The following is a 27161-nucleotide window of genomic DNA, read 5'->3' on the forward strand; positions in this document are numbered from 1 at the left end:
CAGCAGAGCCACTAGATTGGGGCAGTTAATTGGGGATGGGACTGCCCTGAGTTGGGAGTTTTGGAACCACAAGACGCATGGGTCTTTGTCCAGATTCAAGATTTTCCAGATTAATGGGTGGCTTAAAAGTCAGGGAGGTCTCGGCCTGGAACCGACTTAATTGGAGCAGGACTTATTGGTAACCGCTGACATAAAGAAAGAAGTCTCTTGATGGTACAAACATTTTGTGACAAGAGTCGAGACTGTATCTCAACCTCTATTTAAGAGATGGAGCGGATGCCTATCTGAGGAGGAGTTGGAAAATCGTTGCCAAACATCTTTAGCTACACTGTATTCAGTGGTTAAAGCAGCTGCATTAAGGAGAAATCATCTTTTTAACCTTCACAGGGCATATTTGACCCCAGAGAGGATGGCAAAGATAAACAGAAGCAGAGTAACTTCGGGGTGTAAGAGGTGTGGCAGCGTAGAGGCAAATGATGTACATATGTTTGCCTCATGTCTGAAATTACAGGGTTTTTGGTCAGCGGTGGGCAAGACAATATCCAATTTGTTGCGTCACGTGGTAGAAATTACCCTTTGGTTAATTATATTTGGGGTATTAACTACTGATACTGACATGCCTCCCTCCCCTTACTCCCTCCTCATCAAAGCTTAGCCTCTATCAAAGAGGGCTGGTATTTATCCTTACATTACTTGCGAGAAGAGAAGTGTGCAGAAGTTGGGCTCATATTACCCCTCCTAATTGGAAGGAATGGAGAAGATCTGTTCTTTTCTTTAAAGAAGTAGACAAAAGAGAATCGAGGAGGCTTGGAAATCGGATATGGGATCTCTTAAAGATCTGAGACATTTATTGTTTAGTGTTCAATGATTATCTGCCCTGATCTGGCTAGGTCGGGAGTTGGTTTCATCCTGGGATCTAGATGGTCATTGGCTTCCTGTGCTCTTGCTGTTGAGGTTAGTGCACTTAAGTAGAGCTTAATGGTGATTACCTATGAGGGCACACAAAAAAAAGAAGCCAGATTACACGCATTCTAAACATGCTTGCCTCTGAAAATATGAAGACATTGACAAAGAAAGAACTGATTCTATTTAATGGTGGGTCTATGTGCCTCTGCCCCAGCAGTACTTTCTTTGGCAGAGTTAGAATCAACATACATAAGGGGCAGACAGAGGCTCATGGCCGGATCCTGCTTTCCCATTCCACTGCTTACTACTTGTCCTTTTTCTTCCCTGCCATTCAAACTAACACTTCCCTGAGGCAGCTGGAAATGCTTACAAAATATGGGAATAATGTCAGGAGAAACATGGGCAACCCTACTACAAACTTGAACCATAGTTTGAACTATGGGTAGGTGGAACCTGTTTCCACATGCTATGAGCACCCGGCATACAGGAGATGGGTTTGGTTTCAGCTGAGATGGACTTTAAGGGAAACAATGTCCTCCTGGTATTTTCCTATTATGACGTTCCCCACAATTTTCTCCCTGCCTGTACCACCCAATTTTGGATAATTCTGTCCAAACTGTGGGAAGGCTTCATTCCCTGTCCTGTTCCATTTTGAGCTACACTTGATACTCTAGTCTATATTAAAAGGGAGGAATGGAGCCAAACACCTTTGAGAGGATTGTAGGAAAGGAAGCTCATGAGATGCTTCAGAACTCTTGCCACCATAGGTTTGTTAACGCATCCCTTTATGATAATTTATTACACATCAGGACTCGTTTTAGGCCAATGAATCTTTTGACCCAGTTGAGAGACACCTTAGGACGAGATAGCTAATCAATATGTTAATCTATACGTCAATAATGTCATCAATATTTATCACGACAATACATTTTGCTTTAGTCAAATTCATTAACCAATTCAAGACGCTACCATGACCTTTCAGCCATGAATAACCACACCATTTTAATAGAGGTTTATACGTTTTATTCCCTATTAATTACAATCTAAAAGCAGATGCGTTAATCTCAATACCAAGAAACATAATAGCATAGTCACGATATGGCAACTTTGATAAGATTTCATTAAAGCGAGAATCACAAACATCAGAACATAGCACAGCGTGAATATAGATCAAATTAGCAGAGTGTCAATAACGCGTCAGTTCAACAAAGGATAAATTCGGTCGTTTGTCTATTTGCGTCCGTTTAGTGAACACCTGTCCTAACCACTGATTAGCATTAGCATGTTGGGCTTCATGCAAAACAATTTAGAAGACTAATTTGGAAAACATCTAACTAAGGTCTCTGTCAAAAGTAAGCAGTTGGTACCTAGAAAGGAAAAGCAAACAGACAAATCACAATTGCATTGTCATAATTACCCTCCAAAGTTTAGGGCAGTGCACAGGTTCAGTCTTCGTCTTCAGGACATCAGTCAAATCGGCATCAGTCAGAACTCAGTTTCGGGCAAAAAGGGCACTTCCCTCATAAGAAGGTAAAGTGTAAAAATGGACAATCTAAGGGCGAGGATGGTTTAAGTAAACTATCAAGTCACCAAACAGAGTGACAAAGTTTCTGGATAAAATCAATAGCATTCCCTACCTAATTCTAAATGATTCCTTGTGACATGGGTTTTTATCCCTTTTCCAGTGTACATTCCCCCCAAATTCTATTGGACATTTGTTATACCCCACTATCTTTAACCTATCAGAAAATACATTAGGGCCCATATTTATACTTTTTGACGCACAACTGCGGCAACGCAGTTGTGCGTCAAAAATGTTACCGCCGGCTAACGCCATTCCAACGCGCCATGCGGGCGCCTTATTTATGGAATGACGTTAGCCGGCGCTGCGGACTGGTGTTCGTAAAAAAAAATGACTCACACCAGGCAGCGCCGGCGTATGGGAAAATGGGGGTTGTGCGTCAAAAAATGGGGCAAGTCAGGTCTGAGGCAAAATTCAGGCCTCAAACCGGATTTGAGCCATTTTTTGTAACGCCCAACCTCCATTGACATGACTCCTGTTTTAGCAAAGACAGGAGTCATGCCCCCTTGCCCAATGGCAATGCCCAGGGGACCTATGTCCCCTGGGCATGGTCATTGGGCATAGTGGAATGTAGGGGGGCCCAAATCTGGCCCCCCTATGACACTTAAAAAAAACAAAAAATAATACTTACCCCAACTTACCTCAACTTCCCTGGGATGGGTCCCTCCATCCTTGGGTGTCCTCCTGGGGTGGGCAAGGGTGGCAGGGGATGTCCCTGGGGCAGGGGAGGGCACCTCTGGGCTCCTTCCGAGCCCACAGGTCCCTTAACGCCTGCCCTGACCCAGGCGTTAAAAAACAGCGCCCATCAGGCTGTGCGCCGTTTTTTAAGGCCCACGCCCTCCTGTGCGTCAAAATGACGTCAGTGTATAAATATGGGGCACAGGCCTTAAAGTCATTATTGGGAAGGGAATGCCTACCTTGCATATAATTAACGCAAGGCTGGTTCCCCCTTCCAAAAAATGACGCACATGGTGGAATTTTGACGCCCGCGGGGTCGGACGTCAAAGTATAAATATGGGGCAGGGTTTGCGCCGATTGTGCATCAAAATGTTTGCCGCACATTCGGCGCATACAGAGTATAAATATGCCCCGAGGTCACCTAACTCTTCACCCCATATTATTTTACAAGTCTTTGATTGGTCTCCATAATTGACGTCTTCAGAGGTGGCACGTCTGGCATGATTTCATCTTTCTGTAATTCTTTGCACATCTTTGGTCAGTAGCTCCATTGTCTTCACCGGTTTGAATGACCTTATACATTACATTAATCTACACTGTTTCATTTTGTTTTTAACATTTATTCTGTAAGCAGGAAAAGGCTATGAGAATGGATCTAATATGGTTACATTCTTCTTCTAGTTTGAAGAAAAAAATAAATAAGGTTGTGTCCTTTTGTGAGTCAGCATACTGCAAAATAGAAAAAAACTGTTAATATGAGAGCCAAGCAGCTAAGCTTCGGCTCATGCTAACTTAAGTCCTATGAAGATTTCAGCACAAATTCAATAATGCAATCATTAGTACAAACTTATTTAAACATAATAGAAACATTTTGGTCATCATTATTAGTCCACGTATACATTGGTGGCCACTCCCGGTGGTCACATTTCAGGTGCACGTTTTAAGCAAAATCACTATTATAGTTTCTATGCAGCATTGTCACACATTAATTCATAAACATTTCATGTTAATATAGATTATTTAAGCTACGCTCTCTCAGTCCCTTCTCTGATGACGTTCGTCATCACACAAACCTTTCCCTTTTGACCTTTTACTTTTAATTTTTCACCTTGCGCATAATACGCATTTCAACATCTTGTCCTTTATGTGAGCTTTCCCAAATTTCATTAAACATTTTCTCCCTTTCACTTTCTTCATTCCTTTTACTCCTCTTTGTCCAATCTCTTTTTATTTTGTCATTGATTTTGCATGCTCCCCATAATCCCAATAGACAGGCCAGAACAATTAATAGACCCCCTAATATTTTTGCAAGAACTCCATTCCAAATATTGCTAAACCAGCTCCCTACTCTGGCAATTCCTTTTCCCAATTCCTCCCACACTCCAGGTTCCTTCAAGTCCTTCAGATCTGCACTATCTTTAGTTAGGTTAGTAAGCATACCTCTAATCTTTTTACTATTGTCAGGTATATATGAGCAACAATGACGCTCGTTGAGCATCTTGCAGACTCCGCCGCTCTTTGCTAAAAGAATGTCTAAGGCAAGCCGATTTTGAAGAGTCATAGCTCTTTCCGCAGCAAGTTCAGTATCCATCAGGAGTATAGCCCCTGTAAAATTTGTCAGCATGTTATCCACAATAGTAGACAACTTTTGAATCTTTATGGAGTTTAAGATAACCCCTACTGAAGGAATTATGGCTCCAAATATGTCACCAACGACAGCAGCCGCTGTCTCTCGTTTTTGTCTAGCATGTTGTAATTCAGACGTTTTAGGTATTTGATTCAAGTCATCAATCTGGTAAATCTTTGGGAAAACTATTCCCAAATAACATGTCCCATACCATCCCTTAGGGATTCGGTAATAAGCATTAAGTCCACAGATATAATAGATCCCAGGGATCGCTGGATCCTGTCCATTTAACATGAATGTCCATTTACTCTGAAACAAAAACACATGCCTGCATTTACTCGTTCCCACAAATAAAGTGTCATGTTCAGATTTTGGTCTATATATACAAAGCCTCCCTACATGTAATGCATCTATAGCTAATTTGCCTTGCGTCTTGATTGCGGTGTAAGCATAATCATTTGCATATGTGCGTTTTTCTAGCCCCTTTTCTAATCTTTCCTTCAGTTCTTTACGTCTATCATCAGTGTGATCTAAAAAGCTTTTCTCTACAGGTGTCAATAAGCAAGTCAGATTGTTGCGGTGTGCATAAGCTGTCCCAAATGTAAGCGTCGGTTCAAAGAAACCTCTAACTAATTTTATACTATGCTCCTTACCTAACTTATTCAGGAACTCAATCACAGGCACAAAAGAAAACACTACATTCAAATTTGAGTAAAAATATTGCACATGCTCTTGATTATAGAATCTCGTTAGTAGCAAACTACAACTAATCCCGTAGGTTAGAGGAAGACTATGATAGGTGACCCCTTCTTGTACTGATGAAGGAATCTTTGTGCACACATAACAGTTTTTCGCAAACATGGTCTCAACATACTCATTCAACAAGCGATAGAAGACATTAGTGGAAAGTTCCCCTTTTGAGTTAGTTCCCTCATGCAAGTGTCTTGCATCCTGCTCAAACTTTTCCCACGGTGTTAGTGTTGTAGTCTCAGATTTTGAAGCATTGTTAGTTGCTTTCTTATCCAACCACGGCATTCCCACAATCACACCTACAATTATTATTGCACACACAATACCTATTATAAAACTCAACCAGCCACACACTTTACCCTTTTTGTTACTACCTCTATTATAAGCCATGTCTGTAAAGAATCAGATAGCAGAATAACAATCAACTTGAGGATATCAACTCTTTTTTTTTTTTCTTGATGCAAAAGTCTCTTTCTCTCTGCGTATATTTACAGTGTTTCACTCACTCCAGGACCCTTTTGTCAAATCAGGTTAGCAGCTTGTCATAATCGGGTTTTCAAAGTCTAATCATGTTATCAATGTCGCATCCGATAGTTCATAAGTCTCTCTCTCAGCTTCTCAGTTTTTCAAATTCAAATTTTGTTTTAACATAGTCTCTTTCTTTAATTGATTTCAAGTACCGTAGTATTGGCCTGGCACTTCTCGATCAAAACAGAATGCTAAGAATTGTTGTTGCCATTCAGATGTTGTTGCATACGCCCATTCAGGACCTGCATACCTTCTATTTGCGGTTCTTTTCAATTCTCCTTCACTCAGATCTTCTGTTCTTGTGGTATCGGTTTCTTCTGTTATTGTTTCTCCTGGTACAGCCTTTTCTTTCACAGCCTGCTTCTCTGGCTAGTTATCTCTCTTATGCGTCTTTTTCCTGCTTGACTTTTCAGGACGCTGAACAGCACCCTCCTCTTGTGCTATGGTGTTTTCTCTTGATGAACCTGCAACTGGCTCAAGGGATGTCGGTGTACTTTGATCTCTCTCTACTATTTCCCCTTCTTCTTCTTCTTCTGGATCTGTAACGGGTTCAAGCTCTAACCCGTATCCGTCTGCTTCTGGGAGAACCTCTCCTTGATTTAGTTCTCCTGCTGCCTCTACTGAGATAGGTACATTGTCATCTCTCTCGAACTCGTTTACTGTTTGAGGGACAAGGCTGCTCTCAGTGGGCTCTCCTGCAGTCTCAGTTCTCTCTTGGCTATTTTCAGGCCCTGAGACTTCCCTCTCTGGAACTGTTGAGTCGGAAACTTCAAGTTCCTCATCAGTTGGACACGTTACCTTCTTTGTGTGACTGGCATGTATCCAGTTTGGCACGCCTGCACATTTCACAGCAGTGGTTGTTGTCAATATTACTTGATATGGCCCCTTCCAGCGCGGCTCCAGACACGACTTTCTCACGTGCTTCTTGACAACCACCCAGTCACCGGCTTGCAGGTTGTGACCTGGATCACTGATCAGTGGTAGTGTGTTAGCTTCCACCTGGTGAGAAAAAGAGCGAACCACATCAGCCAAACCTTTGCAGTAGTCCAACACCATATCATCCGTGATATTCACAAGAGCATTTGCAGGTACCGCGGGCAGCCTCATAGCTCTACCCATAATGATCTCGTGGGGAGATATTCCTGTCTTCTTATCAGGGGTGTTCCTCATCGACATCAGCACTAAGGGCAATGCATCTGGCCATTTCATATTGGTAGCTGCGCACATCTTCGCCATTCTCGACTTCAAGGTACCATTCATTTGCTCTACTGGTCCTGATGCTTCAGGGTGATAGCTACAATGTAGTTTCTGTTCGATGTCTAATGCAGCACACAAGAGCTTAATCACCTCATTGTCGAAGTGTCTGCCCCTATCTGATTCAATAGAGACCGGAAACCCGAACCTGGGTATTAGTTCCCTAAGCTGCAGCTTGGCGACGGTGAGACTGTCATTTCTGCGTGTGGGGTAAGCTTCAATCCAGTGGCTGAAAACACACACAATCACCAACACGTACTTCAATCCTCCACAAACAGGCATTTCAATGAAATCCATTTGCATCTTGCTAAATGGACCGCCAGCTCTCCCTATGTGGCTCAGAGTTACCACAGTCCCTTTTCCGGCATTCATCTGTTGACAGATGATGCACCTGTGACAGGTAACCTCTGCGGCATGTCTGAATTTTGGGTTAAACTAGTCAATCTTGAATGACCTGATCATTGTATCTCTCCCAAGATGTGCCTGTCCATGATAAAGCCTCGCAAATTGTGATAGAAGACTGTTTGGCAAAAACAGTTTCCCCTCCTCTGAGACCCATAAGTCATCAGCTCTTTTTAAACATTGCATTCTCTACCAGGAGCATTTTTCCTCTTTGCTAGCACGACCCTGTAGTGTTTTTAGCTCATCTAGTGTATCAACCACCCTTAATGCAAGGTTCAAACATGTGTCATTTTCGGTTTGCGGTAACAATTCCCACTGATCCTTGAATGATATACAGTTCAATGCGCAAAATCTTGCAACTTGATCTGCATAGCCGTTTCCCATGGACACAAAGTCTTGTGACTTAACATGAGCATTGCATTTCACCACGGCAATTTCAAGAGGTACCTGAATCACATGTAACAAATCCTTAATTTGTTCACATTTTTCACAGGAGAACCAGAAGAGGTCATGAAACCTCTCTGTGACCACAATTGGCCAAAATCATGTACAATTCCAAATCCGTATCTGCTGTCGGTATAGATAGTGACTCTCAGATTTTCAGCTGCGTGGCATGCCTCAGTAAGGGCAATTAATTCTGCCACTTGTGCGGAATACACTCTCTCGAGCCAGGAAGCTTCAATGATACCAGCTATGGTACACACAGCGTAACCAGCTCTCAGCATTCCGACTGAGTCTCTCAAACAGTATCCATCAACAAACATAATGCAGTCATTTTCTTTTAACTGTGTATCTTGAATATCAGGTCGGGGCTTGGTACATAGGGGGTCATTACGACCTCGGCGGTAAAAGGCGCTTACCGCCAGACAGAAGACCACCATAACACCGCCGCGGTAAACCGCCACGGTCATTCTGACCCACAACAGGCAAACCGCCAAAATACCGACATCCACAAAAGTCCGCCACACCAAAGGTCAGCGATAAACTGGCGATGACCAAACCTCCACCGTCACGCCAACAGAAATACGCCCATGCCATTACGACCCACGAATCCACGCGGCGGACTTTCAACCGCGGTATTCTATTGGCGGTACACACCGCCGCGGTCGAAATACACATACTTGTACAAAACACTACCACATTGGCCAATTCGAAATACACACACCTGATACACATACACACACCACTCCCACACACCCAATACAACTACCCCTTGCAAATGTCTCACCATCACAACCCACCCATCCCAAAACTTAGCCCTGCATGCGGCCCCAAAGCATGGACACCCATCACCAAAGCATGCCCAATGCACATACCCATCACCCCCCCCCCCAAAACACCGTCACAACAGCCCCAACAAAGGAATGCCAGCACTGGGGTACACGGGCACACACCCATTGCACGCCATTGGCACACACAGAAGCAATAACCATACTTTTATACCCCTGCAGGACCCGAACGCCAGGTCACCGCACAGGAGGGTCCACAAATGTCCACTCCACCCCAGAAGAGGCCCACAGTGATGACAACAGCTCTGTCTCCCTGGATCTAGATGACCAGCCCGGTCCATCGGGGACCTCGGGACAGTCGGTTCCCCTCAGACAGTCACAGGCCACAGCAGACCTTCCCCCCTCTGGGAACACCAGCACAGCACCCACCCAGCGGGCCCATACCTCTGTCCCCAGGACACATCAATCAGCGGTGTGTCCACCACTACAGGGAACCCAGGCTAACCCAACACCCCAACAACAACAGGGACCTGGGGGCAGTGGTAGTGGGCACACGGTCCAGGGGACGGAGGCCCAGGGAAACAGGGGAACTGGGAGGGCTGCTGTGCGACAGGCCAAGGGAACCCACTCTCCACGAGGCCCTCTCCTCCATCATGGGAGCATACCACCGCTCCCAGGAGACGATGGCTACGGTCCTGGCCAGGTTTCAGGAAATCCAGCTTCTGCAGGAGCAACAGTATATGGGGTTCAGGGAGGAACTAAGAAACATCAGTTTCGCCATGGGTACCATCGTAGTGGCCCTGAATGAGTTAATCAGCACATTGCGGAACACTGTGGCACCTCAAAGGGCCCCTGTCACTAGCATGGACCAAGAACTGGCTACCACCTCCGCCGGCGCTAGTGGACAGGAGGCCCCGACACAAGACCAACAGGCCACCAGAACCCCACCCCCTGCAGAAGGAGAACCACCCCGCAAGCGGGCCCTGAGATCCAGGAAGAAGACAGAGTAACATGTCAAGACCCCCACCGGCAAAGGATGCCGCCCTGATTGTCATCCCACTGTCCCACATTGTCACCCTGTCCAACCTTAAACTGCCCCTGCTCCACTTCCCACAGGCATTTGGACAATGCACCTGTGAACCTGATAGTCTGGACTCTGCCATGGACAATCCTCCACCATCACCCCTCACCGATTTGCAACCACCCATCCAAATTAGAGCACTTGAATAAACACACTTATTGCACATAAACAATCTGGAGTCTGTCTGTGATTTTAACAAATGTATTAGACATGACAGTGCCAATATTTTTATTCACATTGTGATGCCAACAAACCGCTGTCACACAGCTGTAGTCCATAGGGAAACAAAGCAGATGTCACGAAGTGGGGCCCACAGCTCTGAAAACGGAAGGGTAAGTCACAACACAGTTACCATACACTGGGGGAAAAAGTCAGACAGTAGAGAGGTAGGAGTCTTTAAGTAAATGTAATATGCCGGTGTGTACTCTTACCTGTGTGTCACTGAAAATATTGCTCTATTACTGTGTTCCTGTTGTCTATGTCATCCTCTTCGGCTTCCTCGTCTTCACTCTCCACAGGCTCCACAGCTGCTACAACACCACCATCTGGACCATCCTCCTGCAGAAAAGGCACCTGACGGCGCAAAGCCAGGTTGTGAAGCATACAGCAGGCCACGATGATCTGGCACACCTTCTTTGGTGAGTACATTAGGGATCCACCTGTCATATGGAGGCACCTGAACCTGGCCTTCAGGAGGCCAAAGGTGCGTTCGATCACCCTCCTAGTCCGCCCATGGGCCTCATTGTAGCGTTCCTCTGCCCTGGTCCTGGGATTCCTCACTGCGGTCAGTAGCCAGGACAGGTTGGGGTAACCAGAGTCCCCTAATAGCCACACCCGGTGCCTCTGGAGTTGACCCATCACATACGGGATGCTGCTATTCCGCAGGATGTAGGCCTCATGCACTGAGCCAGGGAACTTGGCATTAACATGGGAGATGTACTGGTCTGCCAAACAGACCATCTGTACATTCATCGAATGATAACTTTTCCTGTTCCTGTACACCTGTTCACTCCTGCTGGGGGGTACCAAAGCCACATGTGTCCCATCAATGGCACCTATGATGTTGGGGATATGTCCAAGGGCATAGAAATCACCCTTCACTGTAGGCAAATCCCCCACCTCAGGGAAAACGATGTAGCTCCGCATGTGTTTCAGCAGGGCAGACAACACTCTGGACAACACCTTGGAAAACATAGGTTGAGACATCCCTGATGATATGGCCACTGTTGTTTGAAATGACCCACTTGCTAAGAAATGGAGTACTGACAGCACCTGCACTAGAGGGGGGATCCCTGTGAGTTGGCGGATGGGTGACATCAGGTCTGCCTCCAGCTGGGCACACAGTTCATGAATAGTGGCTCGGTCAAGCCTGTATGTCAGTATGACATGTCTTTCCTCCATTGTCGACAGGTCCACCAGCGGTCTGTACACTGGAAGATTCCTCCATCTCCTCGCATTGCCCAGCGGACGGTGCCTAGGAAGGACAACAGCGAGCACAGAGTCAATCAACCCACAGGTACGTTCCCACAGCTTGCACACAACACGATTCACTATGCATTGAATGGTTTGTATGAGTGTTGAGGAAAGGCCTAGGTATGTGTGACGCAGTAGAAATTAAGCCATGTGGGCCCTTGAAATTGCGGCTGCCTGACCTGTGAAGTGTGACAATGGGATGTGAAGTCAATGCGCTGGCGTGGCACACTGTGGTGGTAGGATGTCGAAGACCGCGGTGCAAAGCCGCATTGGTTAACAAAAAACCCTATGGGTTTCACGAGCCAATGACGATGTGCGCCGGCGGTCGCGGTACACACCGCCGCGGTACGCACCGCCGCGGGCATGACCGCCATTTTCTATCTACTTAATCACTCGATATCTGATCTTCCACAGGAGAGGACCTACACTGCAAGTGCTGCTGTGACCTCGGTCTGGAAGAGACAATGGCTGCTGCGACTGGGGAAAAGGCCCCTGCCTTCACTTCTGAAGAATTGGAGAAACTCGTGGATAGGGTCCTCCCCCAGTATGCGCTACTCTACAGTCCTCCAGTCCAACAGGTAAGTACACTGGGACCATGCTTTGTGGGCAATGCCTGGGTTGAGTCGGGTGGATGAAAGATGGTGGGGAGGGGAGCGATTGAGGCATGCATCAGACGACAGATGAGAGCATTGGCCACATGGCAAGGGTGGGGATGGGGGGCCACTCACATCAAGCATGCAGAAGGTGATGATTTTTGTTCTCCCCCTGTACATGTCACATAGGTCAGCGCCCACCAGAAAATCGCTATTTGGAGTGCCATAGCCAAGGACGTCCGGACCCTGGGGGTCCACAACAGACGGGGCACCCACTGCCGGAAGAGGTGGGAGGACATCCGACGCGGGAGCAGGAAGACGGCGGTGGCTCTGCTGGGGATGGCCTCCCAACGTAGGAGGGGTGCCAGTCGTCAATAGACCCCCCTGATGTTCCGGATCCTTGCGGTGGCCTACCCCGATTTGGATGGGCACGTGAGGACATCACAGCAGACACAAGGGGGTGAGTACACTCTCATTCTGGTGACTTTGCGCGCAGTGGAGGTGTCTGGGTGGGGGAGGTGGGCTGTGGGTATCTCTAGGCCAGGGCGATTTCTGTAGACTAGGCCCCTCCGTAAGACATGGCCCTGTGCCCCCACCCCCCACCTCTGTAGGGTGCCAAGTACAGCTATTCATGGCCCTGTGTCATCTATGTGTGCAGTTGTCGTCCATAGGCTTGTAGGCCATGTCCCACTGATTGAGTAGTGGACCCCAAGTGCGCAGCGTAGTGCAGGGGGCTTCTGTGTCTGTCCTCTCCGCCAACGGTAGCGGTAATCCATGCACTCAACATGTCTTTCTTTCTCCCCCGCCCCTTTTTTGTGGTCTTCCTGTTCATGTGTGCATTAGCATCATCAGGCAGAGGAGAAGTGGCATCGGAGCACGAGGGAGCTGCATCCCACATGGCCCTGGAGGGCCATGCAACGGACTCTGAGTACACCAGTGGGACGGAGGGCGAGGGGAGCTCCACAGCGGGGACTCGTGCTGATGTCAGTGGCAGCAACTCGTCCTATGAAGGGAGCTCCCTTGTGGTGGCGGCAACATCCGTGCCCCCCGCAACAACAGGTACAGCCGCCACCCAGCGCACCAGCACCGCCCTCCCAGCAGCCCCTCAGCGTTTGCCCCGTGCCCGCTCACCCAGGAAGGGGGGCATCTCCTTCGCCCCAGGCACCTCAGGCCCTGCCCTTGTCACCCCTGCTACCCTCAGTGAGGAGGTCATTGATCTCCTGAGGACCATCATTGTTGGGCAGTCGACCCTTTTGAATGCCATCGAGGGTGTAGAAAGGGAGGTGCACCGGAGTAATGCATACCTGGAGGGCATTCATTCGGGTCAGGCTGCCCATCAGCGATCGTTCAACGCTCTGGCCTCAGCACTGACGGCAGCAATTGTCCCTGTCTCTAGCCTCCCCCCTCCAACTTCCTCCACCCAGACCCAATCCCCTGTACCTCTGCCTATCCCAGACACACCTACAGACCAGCCTGCACACACCTCAACACTCAAGGGAAGCTCATCCAGACATAAGCACCACACATCACACAAGCATTCACACAAGCAACATCCACATGCAGACACACCAACACCCACTGCCTCCACTGTGTCCCCCTCCCCCTCGTCTCCCTCCTCCCTCCCTGTGACGTCTCCACTCACACTTGCATGCACAACATCTTCAGCCACTACGTCCATCACCAGCACACTCACCAGAACACTCCGCACATGTGCAGTCACCACCCCCACTACCATTTACACGTCCCCCGTGTCCTCTCCCAGTGTGTCTGTCACCCCCTCTTCCAAACCACACAAACGCAGGCAGCCACCCACCCAACAGCCATCCACCTCACGACAGCCTCCAGCCCAAGCACCTGCACCCAAAGACACCAGACTTCACACTCCTACAACCACATCTTCTTCCTCCACTCCCATACCCACTACACCTAGCCATCCCTCTCTTTCCAAATTGATTTTCCTTTCCAAACTTGACCTCTTTCCAACAACTCCCCCACCCCGTCCATCAAATAAGACTACAATCAGCACCTCAGCCACCACCAAACCAGGACCTATCAAGACTGTTGTCCAAGGACTGTGGAGTCCCCCACCCTCAAGGGCAACTAGTTCTGCTAGGAGCTAAGGCACGGCCAGGCCACCCCCGGAAAAACACCCAAAGATTACCAGTGCCCGGCGCGAGAGGCCAAGGACACCAGGGACCAAAATCCCTACCCTGGCTCCGGCTGGAAGTGGGGTGCCACCTGGCACATCGCCAAAGGTGGGAAAGGGCCACAGACGACCAGGGAAGGGTGGGAAGGGCAGCACGCCCGATAAGTCCGGCAGCAGGCCAGCTGCCCAGGAGGGCCCCACCAGCCCCATCCCAGGTGTGCAGGAGGACACCCAGAGGCCCGGTACGGCAGCCCAGGAGGGCCCCGCCAGCCACAGCCCAGCTGGGCAATGAAGGAGCGCCAACTCAAGCACCGCTGAACATGGCAAGGACTGCCAAGGCAAGCACCGCTGAACAGGGCAAGGACCGCCAAGGCAAGCACCGCTGAACAGGGCAAGCACCGCTGAACAGGGCAAGCACCGCCAAGGCAAGCACCGCTGAACAGGGCAAGCACCGCTGAACATGGCAAGGACTGCCAAGGCAAGCACCGCTGAACAGGGCAAGGACCGCCAAGGCAATCACCGCTGAACAGGGCAAGCACCGCTGAACAGGGCAAGCACCGCCAAGGCAAGCACCGCTGAACAGGGCAAGCACCGCTGAACATGGCAAGGACTGCCAAGGCAAGCACCGCTGAACAGGGCAAGGACCGCCAAGGCAAGCACCGCTGAACAGGGCAAGCACCGCTGAACAGGGCAAGGACCGCTGAACAGGGCAAGGACCGCCAAGGCAAGCACCGCTGAACAGGGCAAGGACCGCCAAGGCAAGCACTGCTGAACATGGCAAGGACCGCCAAGGCAAGCACCGCTGAACAGGGCAAGCACCACTGAACAGGGCAAGCACCGCTGAACAGGGCAAGCACCGCTGAACAGGGCAAGGACTGCCAAGGCAAGCACCGCAGAACAGGGCAAGGACCGCCAAGGCAAGCACTGCTGAACAGGGCAAGCACCGCTGAACAGGGCAAGGACCGCTGAACAGGGCAAGGACCGCCAAGGCAAGCACCGCTGAACAGGGCAAGGACCGTCAAGGCAAGCACCGCTGAACATGGCAAGGACCGCCAAGGCAAGCACCGCTGAACAGGGCAAGCACCGCTGAACAGGGCAAGCACCGCCAAGGCAAGCACCGCTGAACAGGGCAAGGACCGCCAAGGCAAGCACCGCTGAACAGGGCAAGCACCGCTGAACTGGGCCCTTCATCTCAAGCACCGCTCCGCTGGGCCCTTCATCTCAAGCACCGCTGCACTGGGCCCTTCATCTCAAGCACCGCTCTGCTGGGCTCCGCCGTCTCAAGCACCGCTGAACAGGGCACCGCCGTCTCAAGCACCGCTGAACTGGGCCCTTCATCTCAAGCACCGCTGAACAGGGCACCGCCGTCTCAAGCACCGCTGAACTGGGCCCTTCATCTCAAGCACCGCTGCACTGGGCCCTTCATCTCAAGCACCGCTGCACTGGGCCCTTCATCTCAAGCACCGCTCCACTGGGCACCGCCGTCTCAAGCACCACTGAACAGGGCACCGCTGTCTCAAGCACCGCTGAACTGGGCCCTTCATCTCAAGCACCGCTCCGCTGGGCACCGCCGTCTCATGCACCACTGAACAGGGCACCGCCGTCTCAAGCACCGCTGAACAGGGCCCTTCATCTCAAGCACCGCTGAACAGGGCCCTTCACCTCAAGCACCGCTCCGCTGGGCCCTTCATCTCAAGCACCGCTGCACTGGGCCCTTCATCTCAAGCACCGCTGCACTGGGCCCTTCATCTCAAGCACCGCTGAACAGCGCCCTTCATCTCAAGCACCGCTCCGCTGGGCACCGCCGTCTCAAGCACCGCTGAACTGGGCCCTTCATCTCAAGCACCGCTCCGCTGGGCACCGCCGTCTCATGCACCGCTGAACAGGGCACCGCCGTCTCAAGCACCGCTGAACAGGGCCCTTCATCTCAAGCACCGCTGAACAGGGCCCTTCATCTCAAGCACCGCTCCGCTGGGCACCGCCGTCTCAAGCACCGCTGAACTGGGCCCTTCATCTCAAGCACCGCTCCGCTGGGCACCGCCGTCTCATGCACCGCTGAACAGGGCACCGCCGTCTCAATCACCGCTGAACAGGGCACCGCCGTCTCAAGCACCGCTGAACTGGGCCCTTCATCTCAAGCACCGCTGAACAGGGCACCGCCGTCTCAAGCACCGCTGAACTGGGCCCTTCATCTCAAGCACCGCTGCACTGGGCTCTTCATCTCAAGCACCGCTCCACTGGGCACCGCCGTCTCATGCACCGCTGAACAGGGCACCGCCGTCTCAAGCACCGCTGAACAGGGCCCTTCACCTCAAGCACCGCTCCGCTGGGCTCTTCATCTCAAGCAACGCTGCACTGGGCCCTTCATCTCAAGCACCGCTGAACAGGGCCCTTCACCTCAAGCACCGCTCCGCTGGGCTCTTCATCTCAAGCAACGCTGCACTGGGCCCTTCATCTCAAGCACCGCTGAACAGGGCCCTTCATCTCCAGCACCGCTGAACAGGGCCCTTCATCTCAAGCACCGCTCCGCTGGGCACCGCTGTCTCAAGCACCGCTGAACTGGGCCCTTCATCTCAAGCACCGCTCCGCTGGGCACCGCCGTCTCATGCACCGCTGAACAGGGCACCGCCGTCTCAAGCACCGCTGAACAGGGCCCTTCATCTCAAGCACCGCTGAACAGGGCCCTTCATCGCAAGCACCGCTCCGCTGGGCACCGCCGTCTCAAGCACCGCTGAACTGGGCCCTTCATCTCAAGTACCGCTCCGCTGGGCACCGCCGTCTCATGCACCGCTGAACAGGGCACCGCCGTCTCAAGCACCGCTGAACAGGGCCCTTCATCTCAAGCACCGCTGAACAGGGCCCTTCATCTCAAGCACCGCTCCTCTGTGCACCGCCGTCTCAAGCACCGCTGAACTGGGCCCTTCACCTCAAGCATCGCTCCGCTGGGCACCGCCGTCTCAAGCACCGCTGAACTGGGCCCTTCATCTCAAGCACCGCTGCACTGGGCCCTTCATCTCAAGCACCGCTGCACTGGGCCCTTCATCTCAAGCACCGCCGCACTGGGCCCTTCATCTCAAGCACCGCTCCGCTGGGCACCGCCGTCTCAAGCACCACTGAACAGGGCACCGCCGTCTCAAGCACCGCTGAACTGGGCCCTTCATCTCAAGCACCGCTGAACAGGGCACCGCCGTCTCAAGCACCGCTGAACTGGGCCCTTCATCTCAAGCACCGCTGGCCCATTGGCGGAAGGGGCAGTGCCGCATCTGTGTCGGGCAGGGCTGCACGAAGCACTCTGAGCACCAGTCCCCCTCCAGAACCAGTGGACACTGTCATCCACTTGAGAGACTGTGGCTTTGCACTCCCCAGGATGTAACAGTGGGCAAACCACCCACTGTAGAGACTTGAGAGACTGTGGCTTTGCACTCCCCAGGATGGTACAGTGGGCAAGCCACCCACTGTATGGACTTGAGAGACTGTGGCTTTGCACTCCCAGGATGGTACAGTGGGCAACCCACCCACTGTATGGACTTGAGAGACTGTGGCTTTGGACTACCCAGGATGTAACAGTGGGCAAGCCACCCACTGTATGGACTTGAGAGACTGTGGCTTTGCACTCCCCAGGATGGTACAGTGGGCAAACCACCCACTGTATGGACTTGAGAGACTGTGGCTTTGCACTCCCCAGGATGGGACAGTGGCCATGGAGGCCCCTCGTGGATCTGGCGTTGTGTACTCATGTGGCTGAGGGCCCCCCCCCTCCCTTCCCCCTAAGGTGCCTGTAGTTTTTCTATCTGATGCCCCTGCAGTGTTCTCTCCGTTGGTGTCAGGTATCCTGTGTGGGCCTTGCCCATGTGATTTGGGCCCTGTGGTCCACGGACAATGACTGCTAAAGTTATCGGACTTTTAATATTTATGTATATATTAGTTTTAAATGTGTGATATTTTTATATGCCGATAATACAATATATTCAACTGTTTCTGATCATTTCATTTTGTCTTTGCATTCTTCCGGGGGGTTTGGGGGTTGTAACAGTGATGTATTGCTATGCATTGATGTGTGTGTTGTAGTGGGTGAGGGTGGTGGTGGGTGTGTAGCGTATGTGTGCCCGTAATATTTTCTCCTCCCCCCTCCCCTGTGTCGTAGGTGCAGTACTCACCGTAGTCTTCTGCGCCGGCGTTCGTGCTCCTGGTAGAGGAGCAGGAATACAATAGCTGGTAGGATGTGTAGTTCGGGTTCCATGCTGTCCAGATTCCTCGTGGGGTGTATGGAGGTGAGCGTTTTCCGTTTGAAATGTCTGTTTCTGCCGTGTTTTTATCGGCGGGGCTACCGCCCTGGAAAAGGTGGCGGATTGGTGGGTTGTGATAGGGTGGGCGGTACATTGACTCCCGCCTGTCTGTTGGCGGTGACCGCCACACTGTTTGTTTGTCCCGCCGTGGCGGTCGGAGTGTTAATGTGGCAGTCTCTGTTGGCCGTTTCCGCCAGGGTCAGAATTCCAATTTTTAACCGCCAGCCTGTTGGCGGGTTAGCCACCGCTTTAACACTGACCGTCAGGGTTGGAATGACCCCCATAGTTCTGTTACCTCAAGACAATCATGCTCCACCTCCTCTTCGTTATTAATCTCGGTACTTTCAACAGGAAGTAGAGTTGCCGGGTTTAATACAGTACATCGCTTCAGTGAAACATTAGGCGACCCCAAAATAATTGTCTCATATCTGGTAAGTCGGGCATTTGTCATCTGCTGAGTTTTGGTTCGAGTCAACAAAATTTCAACTGAATGTGGAACCATTACTGTCAAGGGTTGTCCCATCACTATGCCTTCACACTGCGTGAGGCTTTGACCAACTGCTGCAACTGCGCGCAGACAACCCGGTAAGGCTGCTGCGACGGGGTCCAAGGTAGCTGAAAAATATGCTACAGGGCGATTTGCACCACCATGGACCTGTGTTAAGACAGACAAAGAACAAGCATCACGTTCATGACAAAACAGTAGAAAAGGTTTCATGTAATCAGGTATACCCAAAGCTGGTGCCCTGCACATGCACTCTCTCAATTCCATGAATGACTCAAGCTCCTCTTTGGATAGGGTTATGGTGTACGGCTCATCCTTAATCTCTTTGCCTGTCAGCTTTATCAAGGGTTTTGAGATAATTGAGAAGTTGGGTATCCACTGGCGACAGTAGCCCACCATTCCCAAAAACATCCTGACATCTCTCTTTGTTGTCGGGGGTTCATCTGCAAAATAGTGGTCACCTTTTCTTTTGATATTCTCCTGGACCCTCTCTCAATCAAGTGTCTTAAGTATTTCACCTCTTTCTGACAGTACTGCAGCTTCTTGGGCGACACTTTATGTCCGTTCTTTCCCAAATGATTCAGTAAGGCAATTGTGTCATACCTACAGTCATCTTTTGTCCTGGGCGCAATCAGTAAGTCGTCAATGTACTGTACTAGTGTCGAATTGAAAGGCAGTACTAAGGATTCTAAATCCTTTTTCAATATCTGATTGAAGATGGACGGTAACTCAGAAAACCCTTGAGGAATTCTGCACCAACTGTACACCTTGTCCAGGAATTTGAAACTGAATAAAAACTGTCTGTCCTCATGAAGAGGTATTGAAAGGAAAGCCTGTGACAAGTCTACAACAGTAAACCATTCAGCATTACAAGGAACCTGAAACATGATCACTGCTGGATTTGGCACTATTGGACAACATTTTACCACAATCTCATTTATTTTCCTCAAGTCTTGCACAATTCGAACCTTCCCACAAGGCTTTTTCAGACCCATTATCGGTGAATTACATGGGCTGCTCAATACTTCTTTCAGGACTCCCTGTTTTACAAAGTCTGCAATTATTTGCGACACTTGAATAAGGACATCTTGTGCCATATGGTACTGCGGCACCTGGGAAAACACTGCATTTGGCTTCACTTGTACTTCAACTGGTTCCACTCCTTTTATCAGTCCCACTTCTTTTCCTGTCAAATCCCACACCTTCTCTGTCACCGTTCCCTGTAACTCAGCTGGTAAGTCAGTCACTGTAAGCATCGGGAATAATGTTATCAAAGGGTAATCTTCAGTCGCGGTTTCTGTCTCTAACTCTGAGAACTGACCATCATCCCCTTCATCATCACTGTTTGTCTGCACCTCAATTCCATCATTGGAACAGGTAATCGAGCATTTCGTTTTGCACAGTAAGTCTCTTCCCAGTAGGGATACCAGACTTGAATTACAGACTACAAACTTATGCAGTCCCTGGAAGTTGCCAATCTCAGCTTGCACCGGATCTGTAATTGGATTTGTCAAATACTGGTTTGCCACTCCTACCACTCTTATGGTACGTTCTGAAAGTGGCAATTTCGGAACCTCTGCACTTCTGACCGTGGAGCGTGTAGCTCCAGTATCAACCAAGAATGAAACCTTGTGACCCATTACCTTTCCCTCTACATAGGGTCCTCTCTGATCTACTTCTAAGGACGCTGCAGGTCTGCACTCTTCACTGCCTGAACTGTCATCCGACCATTCCTCATTCATTCTATCTTCACCACGCAATGGGAATTGCTGTACTGTATTATTTTGGCTCATCACTTGACCGGTGACCTGCTGAGGAAGCATCACCTGTTGCTGTTCAATTGGAGCCAATGGTAGTTGCATTTGCTGTCTAGGTACCAAGTGAACCTGCTGTTGTACTTGCTGCATTTGTGCTGGTTGGACACGCGGCATTTGCATTTGCTGCATAGGCTGTAGCCCTTGCATCTGAAACATGTTATTTTGGAAGTTCGGGTTTTGATTTCTCAACTTTGGACCACTCATATTTTGCAATGTACCGACATTAGTGCTTTGTTGAATGACACCATCCTGCACCACATTTGGGCATTCCCGCTTCTAATGCCCCACGCCCCCGCACGTGTGACATGGTGACATCTTTTTCATCGCTTGTGTGTCATTTTGAACCACAACAGTATTTAAATCTGGACCGCGATTCACAAAACCTCAACCTCGACCTCTTCGTTGTGCCTGAAACACACCATTCCCTTGCCGTTGCTGCTGTATCATCTTTTGAATTCCATTTCCCTGCATTCCTGCCTGTGCAGCCCTTATCTGCATCACCATCACTTTCTCCTTTAACTTTTTCTGCTTCAGCTCAATCTCATCACTACAGTATTTCGCATACTGCAACACCTCATCAATCGGCTTCGCTTGCCAACAGATCAAATGATTCTTAATCATCTGGCTAACCTCTGGTCTCAGCCCTTCAACAAATCTGAACACGAGATGGTTCATGTCTTTCGGCTCAATGGTCTCAGTACCACTGTAATGTTTGAATGCCTTCAACAACCTCTCATAGTAAGCATGTATTGATTCTTTAACCTCCTGTGAGGTCCGGTCGATTTTCTGTCAATCAGTTACTTTCGGTGACACTTTCTGCTTCAAAAACTCAATCACCTTGTAATAATACTTCATCACCTCCTCAGAGGGTGCTCCGGTCACCTTATCCCTTGCTGGTTCCTGCGTCGGCCAGTCTACCGCTCTTTTGCACTCAAGCCATAAGTCGGGCGGAACAATGATCTCAAACAAGGTATTCAAGTCTTCCCAGAGACACTTCGCAAGCTTCACAAACCTATCTGTTTGCTGATACCATTCTATCGGCTTCTCCCTTAACCTAGGATAATCGTTTGTGAAAGATAGGATGTCTCCCCTGGACCACGGTACATGAATTAGAACCCCACCAGCTGTTTCTCTCATGGGTAACATCTCTACTGATTCCGTATCTGGTGAAGTTTTGCTTTACTCGATCCCGGACTGTCACCTCATATGCTCGAAGTCTTTTGAATCAAAGACTAACCTGTAACTTCTTTTCAAATGTTTAGTATTCTCAATATCAATATTATATATTTGTCTGCCAGGTTCGCTAATTTCTGATGTACCTTGCCTACTTCTTTAGTAATCTTAGGGCACAGATATCTCAATTCTGCTTCTGTGTACGAGTCTAATCTGTTTACCCCCATTGTTCCGTCCACTAGTTCAGCAGCTTCCACACCCAACCTCACAAAGTTCAGGTACTCATCTCTCCCCAACCTTTCCGGTTCCACTGCAGTTACTGTAGTCTTTTGTGAAGCATAGGTCTTCTCTAACCACTCATTCAACTGTTGTACCGTAAAACCTTGCAGTGAAATGTTCCCTGCATGCATCATTGGCGACTGTGAAGCATTTGTACTTATTGTCTGTGGGGTTAGCACTCCTAGCCCTGCCTGTCTCATTGCCTCCAACGGTGCTTCAACTGGGCTAAGTTCTAACAAAGACCTCGGTTTTTCAACCGCTTGCTCTCCTGGGGCCATTAACTGGGGAGTTCCTATGGACCCTCCTCTTATTACATATTGGGTCATTACTCCCTGATCGCACATACCAGGCTTACCTTGTGCATATAATGGCACCGGTGGACCAACAGTAATTGGCAATGATATTGCAGCTGGTGTCTGAACTGGTCCAAAACTCTGTGGAGCAGCGACTCCAAAGGTCTGATTCTCTGAAGCTGGGGCAGGTATTAATGGAGGTCCTGCTGCTGGATTATACCCTGGTATCAGTTGTGGCTCCGGCTGGGGCAGCAATTGTGGAGTTGGCTCGATCTGCACTAACCTCGATTTTGTATATATCGGGTCCGGCGGCACTATCAGATTTGTAGTAGTTTCTAGTACTGGGACGTCTGGATAGATTCTCTGTATCTGCGGTGGAGGTTGCAACTGTATCTGCATGTCTGTCACAGTGGGTACACTGACACCATTCTGTATCGAACCTGTATCACTAGTCTGTACTGTGTCAGTAACTCCCTTCTCCTGCGTCTGGCTCCCAGGACCCGCACTAGTGCTCGGGACATTGTCGCTTACCGCATAATGTGGCGGGCGATCATGTCATATCTGATTTAGAAACTCTTCGTTATCTGAATCATCTTCTTCTTCCCAAGATCTCTTAGTTTCTTTAGGCTTGCTAGAGTCCTTGTCTGTTTTAGATGTGGCTTTCTTTCCCTGTGCCTCATCTCCCTGTGTTATTGCTGGGAACAATTTTAATCCATCAACTATTCCCCGTCTCCACATTTTGCTCTCATTATCCCATCTAGCTTCTGCTAAAGTCTTTTCTGCCCTTTTTATTCTTCTTTGGAATTTTTCTTGTCTTTGTTTAATAGCCATTAAATCCCAAATTGCTAAAGCCTCATATTGAGCTGGCCTCGGAGGTGGCTTCTGTACGCTTAACATCCACCTTAAATTCTCTAGAACTCTCGTATTGAACGTCCCGTGTTCTGGGAACGCCAAACATCCCTCTTTTTCTGTCAATTTGCACCACTGTTTCATCCATAAACAAGGCGCAACACCTTTTTCCTCCATGACCATGTAAGCTGGAGTTCCCTCAGGCGGTGTAGGCTCCCCTTCACTCGCCATTATGTATGTGTCTCCTTTCAGAGCACTCTTAAAAGCTTTGACAAAGTTCATTTTTACGTCTTTTCTTTTTGTTTGTATATAATCAAGAAGTGACTTTAATTCCCAGGACACTCTTCACCCACCTTTCTCAATCTATTGCCTCTCACGGACGGCAGCCAATCCGTGCGCGACCCCTCTCGACAACTGACTTATCTCAGCGCGGCACCACTGACGTCACACTCACACACTGCAGCTGACAAAGTCTTGCGGCTTGTCCGCCCCTCACTGGATTCACATCAAACTAATGCAAAAAATTACTGCGAGCACCTTAACATCAACAACAACACAAATTTGCCGGTTTACTACAGGTAGGGTAACACATTCACTTCAGAACTTTACAGAGATTTCACTTGAAGCCTCGGCCGCTACTCTCTCATTCTCAGTTCCCGCACCCGCAAGCAGAATTCGACCCGCAAATCCTACTCTCGACTTGTCAATGGTTTGTTCTAGTGCACTTTAGAACTTGCCAAATCTCCATCGAAGGTTTCACACATACAATTTTGACTCAAACTGGACTTGTCAACCACGCCCGATTGACCTATTTAAACCGCACAAACTACAACATAAACCCAAGTGTCTCCTACACTTGTCAATATACTCCGGAGTCTTAGACCACGACGGGTCCGTACATGAACAACCAACCACGTGGATAATTTTGAGCACAAAGCGCCACACTCATATGAAGTATGCCGACTTCCCTACTCTCATACTGCGGAGTATGCCCACTCGTACTAAAACAACAATTACCTGGCCTATATACACACAAACTTCACAAATCACCTGCAAGATGCATAAGCTGAGCAAGCGCAAATTCTACACCACGCATGCTATGACGCCGAGAACATTCCCAACTCACTTAGGCAGGCTCCGAGATCCCGGGAAAGTCATGGTGAATTTATAAACACATCATACCTGCAATTTTCATTATCTCAGAAAAACAGTTTAAACAATAATTCTCCGTCCTAGGGCCCCAAAGGGCCAAACCGTCGCTCTGCTACCAGAACTGTTAACGCGTCCCTTTATGATAATTTATTACACATCAGGACTCGTTTTAGGCCAATGAATCTTTTGACCCAGCTGAGAGACACCTTAGGACGAGATAGCTAATCAACAAGTTAATCAATATGTCAATAATGTCATCAAAATTTATCACGACAATACATTTCGCTTTAGTCAAAGTCATTAACCAATTCAAGACGCTACCATGACCTTTCAGCCATGAATAACCACACCAGTTTAATAGAATTTTATACGTTTTATTCCCTATTAATTACAATCTAAAAGCAGATGCGTTAATCTCAATACCAAGAAACATAATAGCATAGTCACGATATGGCAACTTTGATAAGATTTCATTAAAGCGAAAATCACAAACATCAGAACACAGCACGGCGTGAACATAGATCAATTTAGCAGAGTGTCAATAAGTCGTCAGTTCAACAAAGCATAAATTTGGTCGTTTGTCTATTTGCGTCAGTTTAGTGAACACCTGTCCTAACCACTGATTAGCATTAGCATGTTGGGCTTCATGCAAAACAACTTAGAACACTAATTTGGAAAACATCTAACTAAGGTCTGTGTCAAAAGTAAGCAGTTGGTACCTAGAAAGGAAAAGCAAACAGACAAATCACAATTGCATTGTCATAATTACCCTCCAAAGTTTAGGTCAGCGCACAGCTTCAGGCTTCGTCTTCAGGACATCAGTCAAATCAGCATCAGTCAGAACTCAGCTTCGGGCAAAAAGGGCACTTTCCTCATAAGGAGGTGAAGTGTAAAAATGGATAATCTAAGGGCGAGGATGGTTTAAGTAAACCATCAAGTCACCAAACAGAGTGACAAAGTTTCTGGATAAAATCAATAGCATTCCCTACCTAATTCTAAATGACTCCTTGTGACATGGGTTTTTATCCCTTTTCCAGTGTACATTCCCTCAAAATTCTATTGGACATTTGTTATACCCCACTATCTTTAACCTATCAGAAAATACATTAGGTCACCTAACTCTTCACCCCATATTATTTTACAAGTCTTTGATTGGTCTCCATAATTGACGTCTTCAGAGGTGGCACGTCCGGTATGATTTCATCTTTCTGTAATTCTTTGCACATCTTTGGTCAGTAGCTCCATTGTCTTCACCGGTTTGAATGACCTTGTATATTACATTAATCTACACTGTTTCATTTTAAAAAGAAAAAAAAAATAAGGTTGTGTCCTTTTGTGAGTCAGCATACTGCAAAATAGAAAAATAAATTTAATTTGAGAGCCAAGCAGCTAGGCTTCGGCTCATGCTAATTTAAGGCCTATGAAGATTTCAGCACAAATTCAATAATGCAATCATTAGTACAAACTTATTTAAACGTAATATAAACATTTTGGTCATCATTATTAGTCCACGTATACATTGATGGCCACTCCAGGTGGTCACATTTCAGGTGCACGTTTTAAGCAAAATCACTATTATAGTTTCTATGCAGCATTGTCACACATTAATTAATAAACATTTCATGTTAATATAGATTATATAAGCTACGCTCTCTCAGGTTCATCATCTGAGTTACCTAACTTTGCCATATTGCCATACAATAACAAGAACAGTAAGATAGCCATTATAGATGAAACAACTCAGAGAACCTACGTGAATAAAAGTCCAGGGAAACATGTGATTGTTCCAACTGATTTTTATGAGCCTTGCCCTCACTGACCTTGCCTACTGGCATCCACTGTTTCACTTTCCCTTTTCTGAGATTGTAATTTATTGTCACCCGGGTTGTTGGAGAATCTGCTCACTCCCCTGTATTCTACCCTGTCTTCATTCCCATTAATTGTGTCTTTATCATAGAGTAATTTCTGCTTTCCAAAAGGATCTAAACATTATGTAAACAACCTGGATGAACAACACCCTCAAGTAATGTGACCAGTGTATGTGTACCTATTGCTTATTCCTAGATGTTTTGACATATATGACCTTGTTGTGTTTATACTGACCATCCCTGTTCACTTTAATGGATTGAGGTGCAATAGAAACGTATGTTTTACATGTAGACCCAGAGGGCGAAGTGGCAGAAGAAATCACAATCCAGGCTGGATTTTGCCGTCTCCCAAAAACCAAAAAGAATGAACTAGCATTTAAAAGAATATTTCCCTGCTTTACTTCGTATAACCACATGTACTATTCTCAGGGGTGTGGAATTTAAATAATTATTTAGTTGTCCATGGGACAGGTTGCTTCCTAAATCTACCTGTCCTGTAAAAAGATCTACTTGTCCTTTAGGTACCATGTAGTGTGGAGACAAATTCTAGCAGCAATCTCATTGTATAAGAGCTCTGAAAATAGCCTCTCTGATAATGACATGGCTACTACTATAGTAGGGCTTGAATACTTGGAATTTCAATCACTACTACAGCAATTTTCTTATTTTTCCACCTTTCTACAGATCTAC

The sequence above is a fragment of the Pleurodeles waltl genome, chromosome 2_2 (assembly GCF_031143425.1).
Source record: "Pleurodeles waltl isolate 20211129_DDA chromosome 2_2, aPleWal1.hap1.20221129, whole genome shotgun sequence".
Classification (NCBI taxonomy): Eukaryota; Metazoa; Chordata; class Amphibia; order Caudata; family Salamandridae; genus Pleurodeles; species Pleurodeles waltl.